Genomic DNA, 22,825 nt, shown 5'->3' with positions numbered 1-22,825 from the left:
TAGTAAACTAAGACTTAATTTTAATGTTAAGTTTTTCAAGTGAAAAGTGAAAGTGTAAGCAATTATTTTGACTTTTATACGATGCATACAAAGCCCAAGAGCATTAGGGCACTTTCCAAAGAATACATTTAAATAAGTAAACACGGAGGAAATCTCTAAGACATAGTATAAATACGTGAAACACGTAGAAAAAATATAAGAAGCTGATCAAGATAAAGAATTTGTGATACAAGACAAAAGCAACAGACACATGTTGTCCGAGCCCTGGTCGGCCTCATACTGATCAACAGAGCAGAGCCAAGCGGAGTTCAGAATCAACAGGAATGAAGTTTAACCTCTTCGGTGCTATGAGTCACAATGGAGCTGTGCTCATGGTGAGCCTGGCTCGTCATAACGGCTCCGTGCCGCCCACGTGCGATTGATTCCCCAAACGATTCAAGCAGTTAAGAGTTCAGGAAAACAAACAGAATTACAATCATTTAGGGAATTCAGGCATAGTAGTGAATGTCCAATAAATACTACTACTATATATTATCAAAACAGGGAGGAAGAAGCAGAGATCCATTTGGCTTCCTATCAAAAATAAGTAATCAAAAAGAGAATGGATCACTTGTACCTGTATTACCAAGGTCAGGCATGTTGGCCAATTTAAAAACGGAATGGTAGAGCGGTATATCTTGGTTCTCCGCTTCTCTTAGAACGTGAAAGCATCATCATTGGGTCTTTTTGACAATATGCTTTCCTCCACCTAGAGGTAGACCAACGTGTGATAGCAGTAGTGATCAGTGATAGAGAAAAAGTAGTGAGTTAAAATTGCTTCTGGTTCCTTCCCAAAGAAACTTTATTTGGTAGGAGAGGAGGCAGGGTTACTGTTCTATAGCACCTCTTCGTCCATGTGAAAGGTCAACATGTTTCAGCCTCTACTCGCCCCGCGGGGTCGGGTGGCTTTCTTCAGGACCTATGTAGATGAGGGGTGGCTAATTTTAAGCACTCTGTAAGGGCAGGTAAGTAACTCACCCTTCTTCTTATTTGTCACAGGTCAATAGTACCTATAACTGATATGAAAAAAAATTCAGATAATCTCAATTACATACAATAATACATGCCCCAGTGCAGATACTTCGCTGGGGCTGCTGTAATCAATTTGCAATGTGTCCCAGTTGTCAAATTCATGAAGTGATTCCAGGTGGGACATAAAACTTCCCGGGAGGATAAAGACAAATTTAGGTGAAAGAATAGGGTCATAAAATGGCAGAAGACAGTGTATTTCTCATACTTAGGTATTGTGGATGTGGTTGGCAATCTCATTGGTTAACAAATAGCTCTATTCTCATCATGATGTAAAAGTAATGCACTTAGTTATTACATCTCATTGGTTGTGAATTATGGGCTTTGCAATATACATAGGGATACATTCTTCAAACATTGAATGTGGATTTGGACATCGGGGAAGATTAAAGGCCCCAGGATCTATTCTTGCGAGAAAGCCAGACCTCTTTCCAAAAGCTGGATCCAGCGACAGCTTGATCCATAAAAGAGCAGTGTTTTTCAGATTGCGGCCTGTTCCACTAAGAACTTTAGCTGGGAGTCCTGGTAGTAGCGCAGCATAGGCACCGCCATTCCCCCCACCCACATGGTATAGTGGGTGTTTATGAAGTCGAGGTTTCTTCCCATCCCATATAAACATATTGGGCCCGATTCACGGAACTAATTTAAGTCAAAATCCTAAACTTACTACCATTTTGGTATTCACAGACGGCACTTACTCATTTCGGTATTCACAGAAGGCCCATACTCAGTTTAGTATTCACAGAAATTAGAAGTCCTAACTTTAGGTGTTTTGGTGGGGTTAAAGGGAGGGATATGAAATAGGAAGAGAATGCCTGGGAACGTGGTCATTTTGACTGCCTCAATTCTACTCATCCAGGAAAGGTGAAGCTGGCCCCATGTGGTTAAGTCTTGGAGCACCTGGGAAAGTATAGTTAATAGATACTATTTTAAAGTGATCCAAGCCAGAGTAATCCCAAGGTAAGGTACAGATTTAGGTGCCCAAACAAGGGGATCATAGAGAGCAATAAAGCTTTGTGATGCGGGGTAATAAAAATATTCAGAATCTGAGATCTACCCCAAGGCGTGAGGCTCTGGTACAAGGGCAGGCAATGAGGTCATCAGGTCAGTAATGGACATGCTAACATCATCTGCCTAGAGGCTAATGAGATGGTGATCACCCCCTAAAGGAATTCCCGAGACTGCCTCATGGTCTCTCAGTCGTTGGGCGAAAGGCTCCTTCTACAAGGCAAAAAGAAGTGGATACAAGGGGCAGCCCTGTCGGGTGCCTCTCTGAATAGGGAATGGCGGGGAAGTCGTCCCAATAACTCGCACTGTTGCCCGAGGAGCACTATAATTGCATTGGACCAATTTACAAAAGTTTGCACCAAGATTAAATCGTTACAGCTTGTCAGACAGGTATTGCCAATGGAATCGATTAAAAGCCTTGTCAGAGTCAATGGAAGGAAACAAGGCTTTTCGCCGAGATTAATGAGTTTTGTTGAGAAGATGGAGGATGCGTTTGGTGTTGAACCCGCCTTGATGAGTTGGGATAAATCCTGCCAGGTCCGACTCGATCAGAACGGGCATCAGTGGACTGAGATGATGGCCAGGATACTAGTGAATATTTTCACATCAATATTCACGAGAGAGATGGGCCAGTAAGTACTACATGGTGTGGGGTCCTTACTAGTCTCTGGGATTACAGCTTTGAGCATCGTGTCAGTGAGGGAGCCCATATCGGGGAAAGAATTACAGAGACAAGTTAGCAGGGGAGCTAAGTTGTGGCAGAAAGTTTTATAAAATAGCAGAGAGAATCCATCCAGTCCCAGGGATTTCATGACTTTTAGACGGGCTATGGCCGAGATCACCCCTTCAGTGAGACTAGGGGGGATAATCACAAGGACTCAACTCCAATTTATCCCCACCTTAACGCATCAAACGTGGAGATAGATTTAACACCCCATTCACAAGCTGGTGCAAACTGCAGACATCACCTGTATTGCCACAATAACTGCCCCAAAATGTATCTCCATGGTGGACACCACCAACTGACCCTAATGAGATGCAGAGTAGGCGTTCCCGTGCAAAAACACATGAAAAAACCACAACACCACATTCACAACAAACTGCCAGATCTGCAAAGTGAAACAAAAACAGGGGAAATGCCGCGGTAGCAGCAGAGAATTAACACCTGCCTATTGCTGGTGTAAAGCAGGACGACTACGCGCAGCATAAAAAGTAGCCCAGCGAAGAGCCAAACCTGAAGACCCACAGATGCCATGGAGACAATGACCCTGCACCGCGGATACCCATGAGGGACACAACACCCACCGCAACCACCCCAGGCACCCCCTTCCAGGACCTGTCCCACCCACCCCTCCCCGGGCACACCACAGAGGCAGCATACACAAAGACAGCAAACCCACCTGAAACGCACCTGCCGCCCACAGTCATGCAACTCACGACACTGCCAATAGGCACGCAGCACAACTACATCCAACGTGACACACAACATGCCAACTGACCAGACACGACAACATGACTCCATTGGGAATCCTGCCTTGCCATGCCCACAACCCAGCCATGGCATGGCACCACAGACACACAATAGCAGGATGTGAGGAGAGGCATGGAGCAGGCATGTGCGAGAGCAGCCGTACTGACACGCACTTGTTGATAAAGCTTCCGCTCTTTCACTTGTCTCTGACTGTGTTGTGTCTTGATTTGTATGCCAATGTGTGTGTCACAGACTCTCTGGCTGCCTGCCATACATGCATTGCTACCACATCAGGACTGTGGATTTGTACTTGTACTTGTGCATTGTCCCTGTTTCGTGCTTAGCCAGATGAGTATGGCAGTTTACCGGCACCAGGCGGGTGCACTTGTGTCCTGTGTTCGGTTGTGCAAATGTTGGTGTTTGTGCCACATTGTGTTTGAGGTTGGGGTGCTCTGCTTCCTATGTGTGTGCTTCATTGTGTGTGAGATGTCCCTTCAGCTCTGATTTGGGAACACCAGCGGACCACTTACTTGACCGCCACGCCATCGGGCGGTGCCGTGAGGTGAACGGCTTTGCAGCGGGAGACGCGGGAGGCGGACCCGCGAACCGGACCACATTGCCCAGCATCCTCTGGGGCAAGCGCGCCCGTGACGCACCGGGAGCGCCAGGAGGCGCTTGAAAAGGGCTGACCCCCGGGAGCCCAGTGGGGAACACCAGCGGACCACTTACTTGACCGCCACGCCATCGGGCGGTGCCGTGAGGTGAACGGCTTTGCAGCGGGAGACGCGGGAGGCGGACCCGCGAACCGGACCACATTGCCCAGCATCCTCTGGGGCAAGCGCGCCCGTGACGCACCGGGAGCGCCAGGAGGCGCTTGAAAAGGGCTGACCCCCGGGAGCCCAGTGGGGAACACCAGCGGACCACTTACTTGACCGCCACGCCATCGGGCGGTGCTGTGAGGTGAACGGCTTTGCAGCGGGAGACGCGGGAGGCGGACCCGCGAACCGGACCACATTGCCCAGCATCCTCTGGGGCAAGCGCACCCGTGACGCACCGGGAGCGCCAGGAGGCGCTTGAAAAGGGCTGACCCCCGGTAGCCCAGTGGGGAACACCAGCGGACCACTTACTTGACCGCCACGCCATCGGGCGGTGCCGTGAGGTGAACGGCTTTGCAGCGGGAGACGCGGGAGGCGGACCCGCGAACCGGACCACATTGCCCAGCATCCTCTGGGGCAAGCGCGCCCGTGACGCACCGGGAGCGCCAGGAGGCGCTTGAAAAGGGCTGACCCCCGGTAGCCCAGTGGGGAACACCAGCGGACCACTTACTTGACCGCCACGCCATCGGGCGGTGCCGTGAGGTGAACGGCTTTGCAGCGGGAGACGCGGGAGGCGGACCCGCGAACCGGACCACATTGCCCAGCATCCTCTGGGGCAAGCGCGCCCGTGACGCACCGGGAGCGCCAGGAGGCGCTTGAAAAGGGCTGACCCCCGGGAGCCCAGTGGGGAACACCAGCGGACCACTTACTTGACCGCCACGCCATCGGGCGGTGCCGTGAGGTGAACGGCTTTGCAGCGGGAGACGCGGGAGGCGGACCCGCGAACCGGACCACATTGCCCAGCATCCTCTGGGGCAAGCGCGCCCGTGACGCACCGGGAGCGCCAGGAGGCGCTTGAAAAGGGCTGACACCCCTCTCGCCACGCGAGTCGCGCACGGGAGAAGCCCGGGACAAGGGCGGGGCCGTCTGTGGCCGTCCGGGGACGATCGAGGACGGGCCGGGCCACCCCCTTGGCTTGACCGATGAGAACCCGTAGGTGAATATTACATATGAAACTTTGTTTTTATTGAATAACAATTATTTGAGGCACCTGATCAACCCTAAAATGTCTGTCCAAACTACTTTACCCGATAAGTATTTGCTGAAAGTAGTTTCCAGAATTAATTGTGACAGAAGGAAATCATTGGGGAAAAGTACTGTTCCAGACCTTTCACCGATTCCATCTACAGATGTAAATATTGCAGATATTGACATTGTCAGCGAGACTGTTGCATTAGCGGAACATGATAACATTGATGTTGATTTAACCACAGCACTAGATAATTCAATCAGGGGGGAAGGTGATCCAAGTGAGAATCCCGAAGGTACACCACAGCCATCTGTTAGGGCTACTAAATTTATGCGAGCCTGTAAGAAAATGGCACCTAAGCGAGGAAATTACTCTAACAGAAAGAATAGAAAAGATGCCATACATAAGGAGAGTGCCGATGAAATGGGGTCATTATCAAATGACAATTTTGTTTCTATTATGCCTGACCAAATTGACCTGTTACTGAGTAGTATTTATGATAAATTTAATAGGGTAGTAGACCCCCTGTTAACTAAAATTGATGATCTGCAGGCAGAAGTAGTAAGATTAAGGGCTGCGGTGGACCAGCATGCCGGCAAATTGGAAAAATCTATATCCAATTTCAAAATGCCGGCGTGTGCAACCACTGTATCTACTACTAACAGGGCGCTATCACAATTACGACCTACTAATAGTGCCCCGTCCTCTAATACTAGGAAACAACAGCCCAATGAGCCACCTACACCTAGTCATATGATAGCTCTGGAGGCAGGCCGACCTTTACAGCAATTAAGCGCTGGGTCGACAAGCTCAAGCTCAGGGTCGGGTATTTTACAGAATGATGTTAGACCTATACCGGCCCCAAATAGAGTAAAGGCAGCTCCGGTATCAGCTGGTTTATCTTTGCCTGCTGCAACAAGGGGAACGAATGGTGTACCCATGCGGACATGTAGGCACCCAGTTGACCTTCCACCTGAATGTGTACCTTATGTAGTGGTACTAACTAATGTTCCGATTTTAACCCAGGTCCCTATTACCCAGGAGTCAGCGGAATCTTTGATGAATAAAACAATTTCCTGGTTAAACCGCCACTGTGGTTTTCCAGTTGGCTACTCTGATCAAATTGTTTCGATCAGAAGAGTCAATTGGATTGGTAATACAAGAAAAACATGTGGGGGGGACTGCATGATTATTAATTTTAAACATCCGCAACACGTTGCGACTGTCCTCCTTAGAGCAGCCTCACTCACGCAGTCAGAGACAGATGTAGTTGCTAGACCTCTGGGCTACTTTTATAACCATCTTAGCAGGCCGCCCTCTGTTAATTGCGGGGAGGGGTTAACAAGTAACTTCACCTATCCACCCTTTGTAAATAGACCTGTGTTGCCTAATCCCCGTCCTGGTTTCCATGATGGTACATTTATCCCGCCGATGCATGCGATGAGTTCTGCGACAGGTGGGAACAATTTGGGGAACAAATTTGTAGCTTACACCCCCAATCCTTTCACCAACTATGGTATCATCTCTCCGCCTGTCAATGGGATGGTCTACCAAGTCCCTATTCAGAACAGGTATCAGTCGTTGAGCTTTCTGGATCAGAATGATTGACATGAGACTGACCCCTCCCGGGATGATGTACCTAGTAATAATTGCGGAAAAGTAGTTACGCTCGTGAATGAACCAGATGATAAAGTGAATGTAGAGTGTATGTTAGTAGGGGGAGATGTCTCAAATACAATGCATAACATAGAGCTTTTTAATCTAGAGGATAACATGCCCATACTCAGTGATGAACCGCTTATTATTAGCCATGAGAGTGATAGAGTAACTTGCCACATTGCCAGTTGGAATATTGCCGGCCTAGTGGCCAAGGAGGATATGTTGGGATGGAAAGATTTTGTGAATTTATTTGACATCATTTGCCTTCAGGAAACCTGGTGTAAAAACTTTAAGGGCATTGATGGCTTTGTATCCTATGAACTTCCTGCCTTGGCCTCAACCCACGGCAGAGCTAAAGGAGGGTTGCTGATGCTGATTTCAGTAAAGTTGCCTATTCTGGTGAAAAAATATGTAAAAGTGGGGGCTCATTCACAAATTCTATGGCTAGCGCAAGAAGCGGGTAGAAATATACTTTTGATTAATTTCTACAATAACATATTTGATGGCACTAGACATGTTGCTATTAATGAACTAGATATGGCATTGACCAATTGTGTCAATAATTTTAATGGTGTTTTTGAATTTATTTTTGTGGGGGATTTTAATGTCTCAGTATGCCCATTATCATCTCAGAAGTTATGTGGTGTGTATAATCGTCTGGGGGATGCTGAAGTCCACTTTCCCCATCACTCCTATGGAGAAACCCTGAATAACTTCTTGATAAACCATGATATGGAAATTATGGATAATGCCAAAAATGATGAGGGCGAGAATATACCGACTTTTAAAGGAAGGGGCGCTAATACTATTATTGATTTTATATGCATGTCCTCAACCCTTATCCCGTTATGTTCTGTGATCAAGGTGGTTGATGTCATGCTAAGTGATCATAACTGTTTAACTACTGATGTAATAATATGGAACCGTGCCCCTATATGTGAACAAGGTAGTATTGTTAATATTGAACCTCATAGGCGGAATGGTCATAGGTTGAGGTGGAAGGGAGACAAAGCGGATATAACATCTAAGGCTATCATCACAAGTTGTCTAATAGATATTACGGCAATTCTAGAACAGGATGACACCTCGGTCGACAGTATCGACCACTTTTGTAGAATCAATTCAACCATTAATAAGAAGTTTACCAAAAAGGTTGGGCACAATGATAGATATAAAAGGGGGTGGTTTGATCATGCGTGCACTATTGCCCGAAGGAATCTTAAAAATGCCTTGGCAGTTAAACCAAGAGTTAGGAGCATGGTGACTAATCTTAGGCAGGATTATAATTTGATCCTTAAACGTAGAAAAACTGAATTACAGCAGGAAGCGTGGGACAATTTGAACCAAGCAGCATAATTGAAGAATTGCACTCTGTTTTGGTCTACGGTAAATAGCCAATTCCTAAAAGATGAAAAGGTTCCAGAACTCACATCAAATGTGAGTATGGAATCTTGGATCCAACATTTTTCTATTATTTTTGATACGAGTAATAGACCTGTCCCCAATGGAGAAGGCTGGCCTATTACAGCCTTAAACATCACCATAGATGAGGTTATGGTCAGTATTAGAGCCAGTAAGGGAGGAAAGGCCCAGGGACCCGATGGAGTACCCATAGACGTGTATAAGACTGCACCGGAGATTTGGGGCCCATTGTTGGCGAAAATCTTCAATGCAGCTATTTGCTGTAAAATACCGTCTACTTGGGAGGAATCAATAATTGTTCCTATTTATAAAAAAGGTGACCGGGCAGATGCCAAGAATTACCGACCAATATCTTTACTGGACTCATCTGTCAAAATTATGAGTCGGGTCCTCTTAGTAAGATTAGAGGAATGGGCAGAAACAAATGAGATTTTAACTAATTGTCAGTATGGGTTCAGAAAAGGGCGTGGCACCATTGAGCAGTGTCTGAATTTAGAGCTTTTGGTAGGGAAATATACCCAGGCCAAACAAGGGTCGCTTTACTTATGTTTTGCTGACCTAAGCAGCGCTTTTGATATGGTAGACCACGCTATACTATGGGCCAAACTGATAGAAATGGGGGCTCCCAAAGGTATTATTTATTTCCTAGCCCGCCTATATGAAAAGCTTAGTACCAGTGTCCGATATGGACCTAATGGGGAGTGTACGACTAAGTTCAGGATCGGGAGGGGAATTAGACAGGGGTGTGTTCTAGCACCCCTGCTTTTCACCCTCTTCATAAATGAGATGTATTCCGTCCTGCAGACAGTCACGGCGGATACCCCTAGAGTTAACAATCTTAACATACCCGTGTTACTCTATGCGGATGACGCCGTGCTACTGTCTAGGACCCCCTTAGGTCTTCAACGTTTGATGGACAGCTTTGTGCAGTTCATCAAAGATAGGAAACTGGTGATTAATAAATCCAAAACATATGTGATGGAGTGTGGGCTTGGTCGAGCTAAAATGAAAAATAAATCCCATTATTTTATCGATGGTGAACCGGTCCAAAAAGTTGAAAACTTCTGCTACCTGGGAATTAATTTTTCGAATAATGGTCGATGGGATATCGAACATAAATCTGTTAAAACAAAGATGATCAGGAGCGCTAATGGGGTTTTTGTATTTGCCAAGAAGCTGGGGAGTAGACGAATCAAAGACATGTTACAAATCTATCAATCTAGATGTCTTTCTGTAGCCCTATATGGGGCAGGTGTATGGGGTGTGTCAACAGCAGCGAGCCTTCAGGTAGAAGAGAATAACTTCCTGAAAAGACTCCAGTGTTTACCCAAATCTACCTCCAACACCTTGGTTCACAGGGAAACAGGGTCTTAACCTTTAAATGACATGATTTTGTTGAGACCACTACTATTGTGGCGCTCTATTTGGTTGAGCGATGGCACCTCATTGAACAGAGCTATTATTGAGGATTGCCTTTCTTTGGACCAGCATCTTAAAATCCCGTGGATTAGATACATTATTGAATGCTTCCTAAAGATCTATGGACTTAATGTGATCAATGATCCATACAGTGCCTCCGATATCTTCAAACTAAATATGAAAATAACTTTCTTGAATCATTGCAATGAAAGGCATTGTCTTGAGGATTCTAAATTATCCACATGTATACTGTACAATAGCATGAATGATTTTATTGGATTTCATCCGTACTTGTCACAGGTAACCAGAGTTTCGCATCAGTTTGTACTAACCAGAATGAGGATGGGAACAGTACATTATCTTGTTGCGTGCCCAGATATTAAATTGCGTCCTACAGGACCCTGCGCTTGTGATAATGAAATGGAACAGAGCACTAAGCACTTTCTTTTATCATGCAAATTGTATAGTGAATTACGGAAACTTTATTTAAAGCCAATGCTGAAAAGATTTGGAGTGAGAACAATCACGGACTCTATGAAACTGCTTTTTAATTTGCACAATCAGGACATTTGCTTTTTTACTGCTACATTTTTGCTTAAATCAATTAGCGCAAGGAAAAGTATGTGTTTTTAAGCTTTTTTAAATATTTATTCCATCCCCCTCTGGATAATATATGTATCATGTGTTTTTCTTTTCTTTTTTAAAGAAATGCTTGTATCTCTAAATGTATGTGCTTTTATGGACATGTTTTTTAACGTTCCGAATAAAGCTTTATGAATTGAATTGGCTCACCATTCTCCCTTTCAGGCAGTGTGGTTTTCACTTCTATGCTTGTTCAGAGGTGTGATATTGCTGGGTTGTTTGACTTGTGCTCTTGGTTGGTGTTGTTACTCTTGGGCATGGTTTGTCTGCAGTTGTGCTGTGCTTAATTGTGCAGGTGTGCCATTGTGCCCATCTCCCACCGTCCCCCCGGTCCCTGCTGGTTCCTCTCCCTATTGCTGTTGTGTCTGTTTTGGGCAGTTTCCGGTCCCCGAGTCCTGCCACCGTCTCCAGGCTGATGTGGTGAACACGATTTCCACCATGTCATCCAGCTCATGGTGAGGCACTGGCCGCCCACCTCCACTGTGCATTGCTGCCTTCTTGTTGTCGGCGTGTATCTGATTGTTTGTGCGTTTCGCAGCATTCCGGATGTTCTGGTTTTCTTCCATTGTCCACCACCGTTCTCGGGCTGCATTCACCTTGTCCATGATGGCCTGCCATGTACAATGTTTTGTTGCCAATGGGGCTTGTGGGGTTGTATGTTTCCTCCATTGTACTTGGCTGTTGTTTTCTGTTTGGATTGTCTCTTTTTTTCAGGATTTTGTTGTGCTTATTCCCGCCTGCCGTGTGTGTCGCGGGCCTGGCGGTGCTTATCCCTGCTTTCCTCATCGCGAATGGGCTCTTTGCACATTTTTTTGTGTTGTAGTTTGAGTTTTTTTCTCCGTCGAGGTGGTCATATCGCGGACATTGGCCGTGGTTTAGGCAGACTATCGCATGCTACCGCCATGTTGTGATTTTCACGTTAATACTGGGTTATTTTCCCGCGATTGGCTGCGATGTGTAAAGGTGCGTTGACATTTTTTGGTGAAGTTTAGCACACGTTCTTGTGAATATACCCCTAGGTTGTTCTAGACCTTTGGAATCCTGTTGCAGGAGAGGAGTGAGTGTGATCCCTTCAAAGTATCCTGAAGAATCTTTGCTAATGCCCTAAGCATATGAATATAAGGAGCCATAGAAAGTCTGAAATGCCGATGAAATATGGGAATCGGGGCATGTTTCTCTAGTAGGCCCAGTGTGGATCAATTTATTTAATTGACCCAGAGTGTATTCGAACCCGGAGGCTGTGTGCCAACATACACCCACAGTGATTGCTCCTAAGATAGAATGTATGTTTCTGGTGAATCAATGCGTGTTCCACTCTGTCAAGATCTAGTTGTTTGAGGAGCAGTCAATATTTTGCAAGTTCTCTCCACACTCTGGGAGCCCATGTTCTCTTATGCATTGTCTCGAGGTCCGAGACCATCTGCTCTAGACTCTTTTCTTGGCGGTTACAGTTATCTGCTGTAGAGTTAGCTATGATTTCCTCTCTCAGTTCTAGTTTCAAGGTTTACCAGAGGGAGGCCGGCAAAAAATATTTTTTATCGTTGATGTGAAGATAGTCAGTGAGGACTTTACGAAGAGTCGACTGTGGGCTCTGTCTGAAGCAAGGAATCCCTATGGCATGAGTGGGAAACCCTGGCACGATTGATGCCTAAACGTAATACAAGAGATAGGGTAGTATGGTCAGATAACGAGCGGGGAGCAATGAATTTCTTAGATATTAGTATTTGCATAGCTGGGTCACAAGGGAATGGTCAGTACCGGCATAGGTTTTGTGTGCTGCAGGATACAATGTATAATCTCTAGTAGTGGGGTGCAGCTCTCGCCACACATCGCGCAGCCCACAGTCTGAGAACCAGTGTAGGCCAGCATGGGTGAAGGCCCCTGTATGGTCAAAGCGTTGACATGAACGGTTCATGTCATTATGCATAACTAAGTTCAGATCACGCCTATCAAGATGGCTGCGTCTGGTGAGCGAAGTACAGGTGTTAAGGCATGTATGACAAATGTTTCTTATTGGTCATTAACTGTATATATTGACAAGAGGGGTGCCGCTCGCAGTCGAATCTGGACTTTGCCACTGTGACCGTCGTGTTGGAGGAGCCCGTTTGTGTAGGAGGGAACTGTGTCTGGAGGAGAGGACACTGTCACCGTCAGAGACCGGGACTGCGAGGCCCATCAGGCTGTGCGTCAGAACATCACGCACACCTGCCGCCTCTTCCCGCGTCTCCTCCCCTCTGTTGTCTCACCTGTCTGGCCCTTTAAATCAGACTCGCGGCCCCCAGTCCGCGGGTGCCGCTCGCAGTCGAATCTGGACTTTGCCACTGTGACCGTCGTGTTGGAGGAGCCCGTTTGTGTAGGAGGGAACTGTGTCTGGAGGAGAGGACACCGTCACCGTCAGAGACCGGGACTGCGAGGCCCATCAGGCTGTGCGTCAGAACATCACGCACACCTGCCGCCTCTTCCCGCGTCTCCTCCCCTCTGTTGTCTCACCTGTCTGGCCCTTTAAATCCGACTCGCAGCCCCCGCTCCGCGGGAGCCGCTCGCAGTCGAATCTGGACTTTGCCACTGTGACCGTCGTGTTGGAGGAGCCCGTTTGTGTAGGAGGGAACTGTGTCTGGAGGAGAGGACACCGTCACCGTCAGAGACCGGGACTGCGAGGCCCATCAGGCTGTGCGTCAGAACATCACGCACACCTGCCGCCTCTTCCCGCGTCTCCTCCCCTCTGTTGTCTCACCTGTCTGGCCCTTTAAATCCGACTCACGGCCCCCGCTCCGCGGGAGCCGCTCGCAGTCGAATCTGGACTTTGCCACTATGACCGTCGTGTTGGAGGAGCCCGTTTGTGTAGGAGGGAACTGTGTCTGGAGGAGAGGACACCGTCACCGTCAGAGACCGGGACTGCGAGGCCCATCCGGCTGTGCGTCAGAACATCACGCACACCTGCCGCCTCTACCCACGTCTCCTCCCCTTCCGTATGTTTGCTGTATATTAGTGGACCCCCCGCGCGTGAGCGGGACGCGCGAGTGGGACTAAGCCTGGGACTAAGGCTGGACAAAGGGTGGACCCTCTGAGGCCCTCAGAGGCACGAGGAGGCTGGTCTGGACCCAAACCCTAGGGTGTGTATGACTTTGCGTGTATTTCCTGCGTAAGTCTTATTTGCTTACCTCCCACAGGTGTGTGCTCCTTACAAATGTCCTTGACTAATGCTGACCCTATCATGTCGGACAGGCTAGGGTGCACACTTAATGGAACACTGGACAAATATTTCTCTAAGTCTGTTGTCGAAGTTTCTAAGGAAATTACTTTAGCAGAGCGGCGAGCAGAACGCCGCCGTTCTGTGGAAAGTATGAAGAGTAGGTCCATGATCGAGTCTCCATTACCAGCTACTGTTACTACTGAAGGGTCCCAAAACGGCAATGACTGTGTATTTCTATCGGATAGCTTGCCACTTGTATTTAGAGACTGTGTGCCGTCACTTAGTCCTTGCCTTAAGACAATTGTGAATGACTCATTGCCTGTTAATTGTACCAGCACTCCCCCAGTAACTGAGGCTTTGATCGCCCCTGTACCCCTACCAAACAAAAATATTCAAATCAGGGTCAAAAAAATTACGCTACCAAGAAATTATGGCCCACCGCCTACCAAAAAAAGGAGGAAAAGGGGGGAATTGCATCAACAGAAGAAAAGTCATACTGATTTCGGTAAAAAGACCAAGCCCACAATTGGGAGTGGCAAGGCCCTAACAGTTACATCTGAAGTAATTAACCCTGCCCCATTATCCTTACCCCCTACCTAGATGGATTGTGTGATTAATACTGATACCCCCCCAGATGTTACTGTGCCTCAGATAACCCATAATGCAGTTACACTGGAAAGTATTGAAGGTTTAATTAGGAATTATTCACAAGCTATAATCGAAAAATTGTCTAAGGTGGAAGAAAGACTTGGGATATTGGAGCGGGAACTAGGGAAAAAGAAAGTCCTTACAAAGTCAGTTGTAAGTAACGCCATCTTAAATATTACATCGTCTACCCAATCTACAACACCTGCCCCAATTCCAGTCTTGAACCCGACCTCGAAACCACCTAGCAATAATAATAATAATAATAAGCAACATATCCCACCCCATACATTACCAACAAAGAAACCCGAACCGATCCCAGTTATATCAACTATTAGACCACCTAAGGATCTGGGTAATATATCTACGGGGATACCAACTAGGGAGGGAGAAAACTCCAGGTATACTCGGGGGAGATTAAATAGGGTCCCCCTCCCAGAACTTCCGCCGGAAGCAGTGCCTTTCGTGGTAGTTCTTACAGGGGTACCTGAGCTGGAAATGAATAAGCGGGAAGGATTTGCCCAACTAAAAAACAAGATAATGCACTGGTTGAGTTTATATAGGCCAATCGCTAGCAATTTTAGCGGCGAAATTGTACACGTCCGCCGCCTCCAGTGGCTGGGTTAAGACCCAAGGATACTGAAGGGGATATAGTGGTGGTGAATTTCAGAGACCAACAAGCTGTCCAGTTTATATTAAACTGGCCACCTGGAAATGCCAATAATCGTATCATCCCCCGACCACTGACATATTTCTATCCGAGATCAGTGGTTTTTCCACCCCAGCATCAATTTCCTCAATACCCGCAAATACAGGCTCATTCTAATACCTACCCCTTGCCATTACAAAATGCCAGGAACCACCCATATGTGCCTTACTGTGTACCGGCCCCTGATCCCTATGGATGGAATTTTGTACCCACTAGGACCAATACAACCTCCAATGGGAGAATGGACCATTTAAAACCTTTTACGCGGGGGCGTGTCCAAGATGGCGGCGTGATCGGACGCAGGTTCCGAGTCTCCCTGCCCGATCTCGCCGTTCTGCCGAATTTACAGCCCATATCTCTCCCCAGTGAGCCCAAACTCGGGGGAGTACCCAGCGCTACCGAGGGGCCGAAGACACCGCCGACAGCCCGCTCGGCTGGCACGGCGGGAGCTGCTGAACCCTGATGCGCCACTGCCGGTAATAGCGCCCGAGTTGCCGTGCTAGAGCCCGCCTGGAGACGAAGCGGTGATCACCCGGCTGACATCTGCCTCGGAAGCGTGGAGTGAAGAAGCGTCCCGGGCGGCGATCCTGTGGCCGACGGCGCGCGGCGGCGCCGCGCCGCATGGTCGCTTCAGCCGGGAACTACGGAGCTCGGCCGGGGCATCCAAAATCGAGCCCACGGCTTGGGGCCTGGAGCCCGGGTTCACGCGACTGAAGAACAGGCCGCTCGCAAGGTACAGAGGGGCCCGGGCGTGCCTAGAGGACAGCGCAACACCGCCGCAGTCGAGGAGAGCACAGTGAAGAGCTGGGGGCTCTGGGTGTGCCCCGGAGGACGGCGGAGCTTTGCCACAACTGAGGAGCACCTGGAGGGGCACAGCCGGGGCTGCCGAGTCCGGACGCGGCCCGGCGGCCTGATCCCGCCGAATCCCATCTGACGCGGCGGACTCTACAGCGCTGACGGCCCGGGCCTGCTCGGGCTTGCTTCGAGGAGCTGATTCGAGCTCCCAGCTACTGAACGGAGGTGAGAGGGACCTGGGCGGAGGTAGAAGCTCTGCTAGGCTCGGGGGGCATAATCGAGCCCCCGGTGGGGGAAGCTGCGAAGGGCCGCGGGGGACCGCGCTTTAGGCCTGGAGGCTCCCATGTGAGAGGCACCGGTGCACTTAGTGGGGTGCTGCAGACTGAGGCCTACACCTCGCCTGGTCAGGCCCGGGGATCGCCCGCGGGGGCGCTGGTCGGGCCGCGCCCACTGTAGACTAGTAAAACGCGGAGAAAAAGTGGTGGGGTCTTATAACGGTCAGCAATACAGGAGGGGGCGAGGTGTTCTGCATTGGGACCTCGCCGCAACGCTTGCATCGACCCGTGCTGCTGGGGGCGCCCTGAGCTACCTGGCCACCTGCAGCGCGACCCTGTGGGGGCAGCCCACGAGATGGCGCAAAGAGGGAAGAAAGGATCCCAAACACTGCCGGAACTGCTGGCCAAATCGCAACCCAAGGGGAGCAGAGATCCCCCCTCCCCGATACCAGCTAAACAGTCACCGACCTCCGCTGATGACCAAGTACCCATCACCAGGTCCTTTCTGGAGGGTCTATTTAACTCACTTAGGGACGACTTCCGGTCCCTGAAGCAGGAGGTAGCCGGAGAGGTCCGGGAGCTTCGCCGCGATGTGGAGGGCCTTGGGGAGAGGGTGGTCTCCATCGAGGAGGCTGATCAGGCTAGAAGCGGGGAAATCGAGCAGCTCCAACAGGAGATCCTGCGCCTCACTGACCAGCAGGTGGACCTACAAGCCCACACAGAAGACCTGGAAAACCGCTCCCGCCGAAATAACATATGGGTCCGGGGGGTCCCTTCGAAGGAGGAGGGGACTGACGTCGTGGGCTACCTGCAGTCCCTCTTCAGGAGCATATTGGGGGAATCAGAAGACTTTGCCATTCGAATAGACAGGGCCCATAGAGTTGGACTGCCACGGAGAACCCAGGCCCCACCGCCGGACATTTTGGCGTATCTCCCAGATTTCCCCCTTAAAGAGAGGATCCTCCGGGAGGCCCGGAGATCCCAGCCCCTTCGGTATCGAGATCATCCCATCGCCTTGTACCAGGATCTTGCTGCTACCACTCTCCAAAAGAGGAAGGAATTCAAGCAGGTGACGGACTTCCTGAGGCAGAAGGAAATCCCTTATTCCTGGGGTCACCCCTTTCGGATCATATTCAAATGGGAGGGCCGGCTACATCAGTTGCGTTCTCTCAAGGACACGTGTGCGCTTTTGGGCCTCGACCTGCTTGACACCGAACCGGTGTTTGGAAGCTCTCAAGGGACACCCAGGGGGGGCTGGCAAACTGTGCGTCGCAGACGTTCACCAACGCACAGCCTTAAACCGGATGCCTCGGCCATCTCCAGAGAAAGAGAAACTGCACTAGCGGAAGTAGCCAAGGAGACTTCTTCCCCAGAATGATAACCACTATAGCGAGAGAGATTCCTTATTGCACTTACTCTGCCCGGGCGGTGGGTGGGTCGGGCGGGGAGACCGGAGGAGCCGCCGTCGGAGATGACCCCTTCATTATTTCTTGCCACGGCCCTGTGTGGACAAACAGGACTGGGACTATGTGTTTTGAGGGATGTTGGGAGGGGTGGGGGGAGTTGGGGGGGTGGAGGGGGGGGCTTTTGATTGCCTTGATCTTAGCTCTCACAAACAGGATTGTGGCCACTGGGGGTTTTGGGCTGTTTTGGGGGGTTTGTTGGGCTAGGGGGGGCTTCGGGGTGGGGACCAGTGGGCCGATCCGATTCTGTTGTCGTTTCACAGGTCTTGTCTACGCAGCGCCGAATTGGGGATCTCTCACCTGTTTGGGTGGCGAGTCTGATGATGGGCCACTGTGTTTACCGAGAAGGCCCAACATTGTTTTCACTGCTTGTTTGCGCAATGTCTTGCTGTTCCTCCACCCAGAGTGATGCGGTATACAGATGCACCATGCCTAATGTTGTCCCCTGGATGCTGACCCTCACCGTGTTGGGGCTGATTGCTCCCCTTCAGCGGCGACCCACTCTTTCCTGCTTAGAACATTTAGGGGCAGATGATTCCCTACTGCGGGAGGCACACCTACCTAGAATCTCCATTGGGCGGGGAAATGCACCACGACCCTGCGCCACGGCGTGCACTCATTCTGCGCTGCGCCACATACCCACTGCACCATGACAGACACAACTCTTAAAATAGTGACACTTCACGTGAAAGGGCTGAACAACCCGATCAAAAGAAGGGCTGTTATCTCTTATCTTGAAAACTCTGGGGCAGATGTCTGCCTATTACAGGAAACTCACCTCCTGCAGAAAGACTGGCATAGAAGGCGCTCCTGAGTCTTTCCACAACAATTCTTCTCTTCCTTCCCTACGAAGACGGCTGGGGTTGCCATTTTAGTATCTAGGAGCTTCCGGGGGACTGTGGGGACCAAGGTAGGGGAGATCAAGGGTCGACTCTTGGCACATACATTCCAATTGGGCGACACGACCCTCACAATCGGCTCCCTCTATGCACCGAACACCGGACAGGAGCCCTTCCTGAAGGGTGCTATTTGAGAAGCACTTCAAACCCCGCGGACGCCCCTACTCATAGGCGGGGACTTCAACATTGTCATGGACACGAACGTGGACCGATCGGGACACCGCTATGGGGAGACTGGTGCCCTATATCAAAAACACAGGGAGGAGGCAGAGCCAATCGTTGGATTTGTGCTCCAATAGACATTCAAATAAACAAAAGAAATCCAACATGTAATAGGGAGGGTGAGTGATCAATGAATGTTGAAGCACTCAGTGTTTGTGAAAATACCCCTCACACACCAACAGGCCCCTTGGTGTCATGCTTCATCATCGGGGTCTTCGCACCCCTCTATCGGGATGCGGCGTGCTGCGACCAACGACTACGTGGGAGCACTTAAGGTATTGGCTATGTGTGGTGTACAGTGTGTGGGTTATGTTTTTAAGTGAGTAGGGTGTGTGGTGAAAAAAGTTAAAAAGTTTAATAGGCTAAGTGTGCCTACAGCGGTCTGCTACAAGCACAATGACTTCTGAAGCTTGGTTTGTTGGCTTCATGAGCAATATAGGAACGTCGGGGTGTTGCTTCAATGGCTATAAAGTCAGGACGCTTTGATCACCGCCTTACCCCGCACGCTGCTCCGCTGTAGCATTGTGCTTGTAGCAGACCGCTGTAGGCACACTTAGCCTATTAAACTTTCACTTTTATGTAAATACACATTTTTATGTAGTAGAAGACGTGAGTAGGGAAGGGAGTCTGTGCCCCTGTCCTGAAGAAGGAGCTTGTCTCCGAAACATGTCGACACAAAAGCACATCAGAGGTCCTGTTCATTAATACAACAGGTTTGACCTCGCCCTGCACTTTCTTTTAACGGTACCAGCCAGAGCACAGAATAAAAAAAAAATTCTTTTCCACTCTAGCGCCAGGTACTTTTTAACTTTTTTCACCACACACCCTACTCACTTAAAAACATAACCCACACACTGTACACCACACATAGCCAATACCTTAAGTGCTCCCACGTAGTCGTTGGTCGCAGCACGCCGCATCCCGATAGAGGGGTGCGAAGACCCCGATGATGAAGCATGACACCAAGGGGCCTGTTGGTGTGTGAGGGGTATTTTCACAAACACTGAGTGCTTCAACATTCATTGATCACTCACCCTCCCTATTACATGTGAGACTGGTGCCCTGTCAGCCGATGGCCAAGAATGGCTTAAAGATAGGGACTTAATAGACCTCTGGAGGGCCCACCACCCGAACACCTCGCAATTTACATTTTATTCCCATGCACATCACACCTATGCCCGAATCGACCACTTCATAGGCTCGTCGGTTTTTCTCGAAACCCTAAAGGAGGTCGATATAGTGCCGGCAGCCATCTCAGACCATGACGCAGTAGAAATCTCCCTCACGCTCCGTGCGGACCGCCGTCCCCGTGGCCCGTGGCGCCTCCGCGAAACCTTGTTGCAGAGACCTGCTGTCACTAAAAGAATCAGTGAGTGCATCACTGACTACCTATCCGTCAACGACACGCCTGAAATCTCCGTTACGGCCCTTTGGGGGGCCCTGAAATCGGTCGTCCGCGGGGAGTTCATACCCATTGCGGCGGCAGAGGCCAAAGACCGCAAAAGCAAGCGAGATGACCTCACGGCGAAAGTCGCGGAACTGGAGCGGGTTCACAGCCGCACTTGCGCCCCACGCGTCTGGAGACAGTTGAAAGCGGCCCGGGCCCAATTGGCCAGCCTGGATACGGATAGGGCGGAATTTGCGGCTCTTCGCCTACGGCACACGTATTATGTCGGGGGTAATAAGACGGGCCGATTACTGGCCAGCGCTCTAAAGGCTAAAACCCAGAGAGCTAAGATCAATACCCTCATGGGTGACGACGGTGCAGTGCTAACCACTGATACCCAAGTAGCCGAGGCATTTCGCTCCTATTATGCCTCACTGTATGGGGAAGAAGCGGCCTCCTCTGAGGATATTGAGGCCTATTTGGCCACCACGACTCTAACCAAGATCTCCAGGGCCGATGCGGAGGCTCTAGACGCCCCTATTGGCCAAGATGAGGTTCTTGCGGCCATATCCCGACTACGCCCGCTCAAATCCCCGGGACCAGATGGATTCTCGGCAGGCTTTTACAGACTCTTTAGCCTACAGCTGGCCCCAGTGCTCACGCGCCTGTTTAATTCTTTTGAGGGGGTGGGTGCCATACCCCCGGACATGTTGGCCGCGGAGGTGGTGGTACTACCTAAACCCGGCAAGAAACCCACACATTGTTCGGCATTTCGTCCTATCTCACTATTAAACCTCGACCTAAAACTTTTTACGGGCATTCTTGCTGCGCGTCTTGGCCCGTGCCTGCCTGGACTTTTGGAACCAGATCAGTCAGGCTTTGTCCCCACCAGACAGTGCGGGGATAATACCAAACGGGTGCTGCACCTCATTGATAAATCGCATTTTCAGGCCTCAGACTCGGTGCTGCTCGCTATTGACGCTGAAAAAGCGTTTGATCGTGTCGATTGGACTTTCCTACAGCACGTCCTCCGTCGCTTCGGCCTCGGCGACCGCTTCTGCTCCCGCATAGCGGGCTGTTATCATCACCCACAGGCCAAGATCCGCCTGGGAGGGTTGCACTCACACCCATTTGACATCCAGCGAGGTACCCGTCAGGGGTGTCCTCTCTCTCCCCTCCTTTTTGCGATGTATATAGAGCCGTTGGCACAGAAAGTCCGGGATAATCCTCGGATTAAAGGCATTGAGTTTGGACGCGAGCCCCATACTATTAGTCTCTATGCTGACGACGTAAATGCTGCGCTAGACCAGCCCACCTCCTCTATACCCGCCTTTATGGAGGAAATTGCCTCATTCGGAACTGTTTCAGGAGTCCGTATTAACATTGATAAATCCTTAATTTTGCCCTTAGGCAGAAATGTGGGCTTGCAGACCCCCACCATGGGCCTGGGGACTGGTCTTCAGATAGCCACTCAAGTGCCGTACTTGGGGATTACTCTTACTCACTCCACAGACCTTACGGTCTCCACTAATTATAATTCCCTCGTCGCCCGGATCCGGGCAGACTTGGCGAGATGGTCCAAGCAGCCTCTCTCCCTGCTCGGGAGGGTGGCGGCAGTGAAGATGTCGGTCCTGCCGCGGATCTTATACTTGTTCCAAACAATTCCAGTAATGCCCCCGGCGGGCATCCTGGCGACCCTACAGGACGCCCTGCTTGCCTTTGTCTTGGAGCGGAAGCGTGCACGAATCCACAAGTTACTGGCGTATAGGAGCATGGACGAAGGCGGTCTCGGTGTCCCAAACCTCACAAGGGACTTCTATGCATCTCAACTTCGGTACCTGGTAGAATGGTACAGACCTGAGTCAGAGAAGAGATGGCTCTTCCAAGACAGGGCCATGGCACGGATGCCACTCTGGAGGGTTCCGTTCCTCGCTAGACAGCATAGACCGAGATACATGCTACGGTCACCTATCACGCGCACGACTCTGCGGGTATGGGATATGGTGGTGCGCAAACACGAGCTGACCTCTTTTCCCTCCCCATTCACTCCCATATTCGATAATCTCCGGGCGTCGGTGCGAGCACGTTCCCCCAGTGGCGTGGCACGGCGTGCCGGGCTGCAGGTCACCTCTTTGACCTGCAGGGATTTCTTCCCTTCGCGGATATCAGACAGGGGTAAGACATAGAGAAGCCTCATCTCTTCCAATACTTCCAACTTCGTCACTGGCTCACTAACCCCGAAATCGCTGCACTGGTGAGCCGCCCCATGTCGACTTTCGAAAAATGGCTGCTAACTAAAGATACAGATAAACACCTCATCTCTGAACTCTACCAAATGCTCACACCACCGCACACCCCGGCCAAAACTCCAAGCCAGAGGCGTTGGGAGGCTGAATTGGGTAGAGCCCTGACACCCAAGGAATGGGGACACATCTATCATAGAGCCTCACACACCACCCGCAACACCACAGCAAGGGAGTCAGCAGTGAAATTAGCTATGTACTGGCACCTCACCCCAGTTCGGTTGCACAAGGGAAACCCAGCGCGTAGCGAGCTTTGCTGGAGGGGATGCGGGGAAAGGGGCACTCTGACCCACATACTTTGGGACTGCGCGGGTCTTGGAGACTTCTGGAAAGTAGTCTTAGATGAGATTGACTCTACATTCAAAACTGAAGTCCCGAGATTTCCTGCATACGCTCTGTT

Source organism: Lissotriton helveticus, chromosome 11 (assembly GCF_964261635.1).
Source record: "Lissotriton helveticus chromosome 11, aLisHel1.1, whole genome shotgun sequence".
In the NCBI taxonomy this organism is placed as follows: domain Eukaryota; kingdom Metazoa; phylum Chordata; class Amphibia; order Caudata; family Salamandridae; genus Lissotriton; species Lissotriton helveticus.
Note: the sequence above shows the minus strand (reverse complement) of the source record.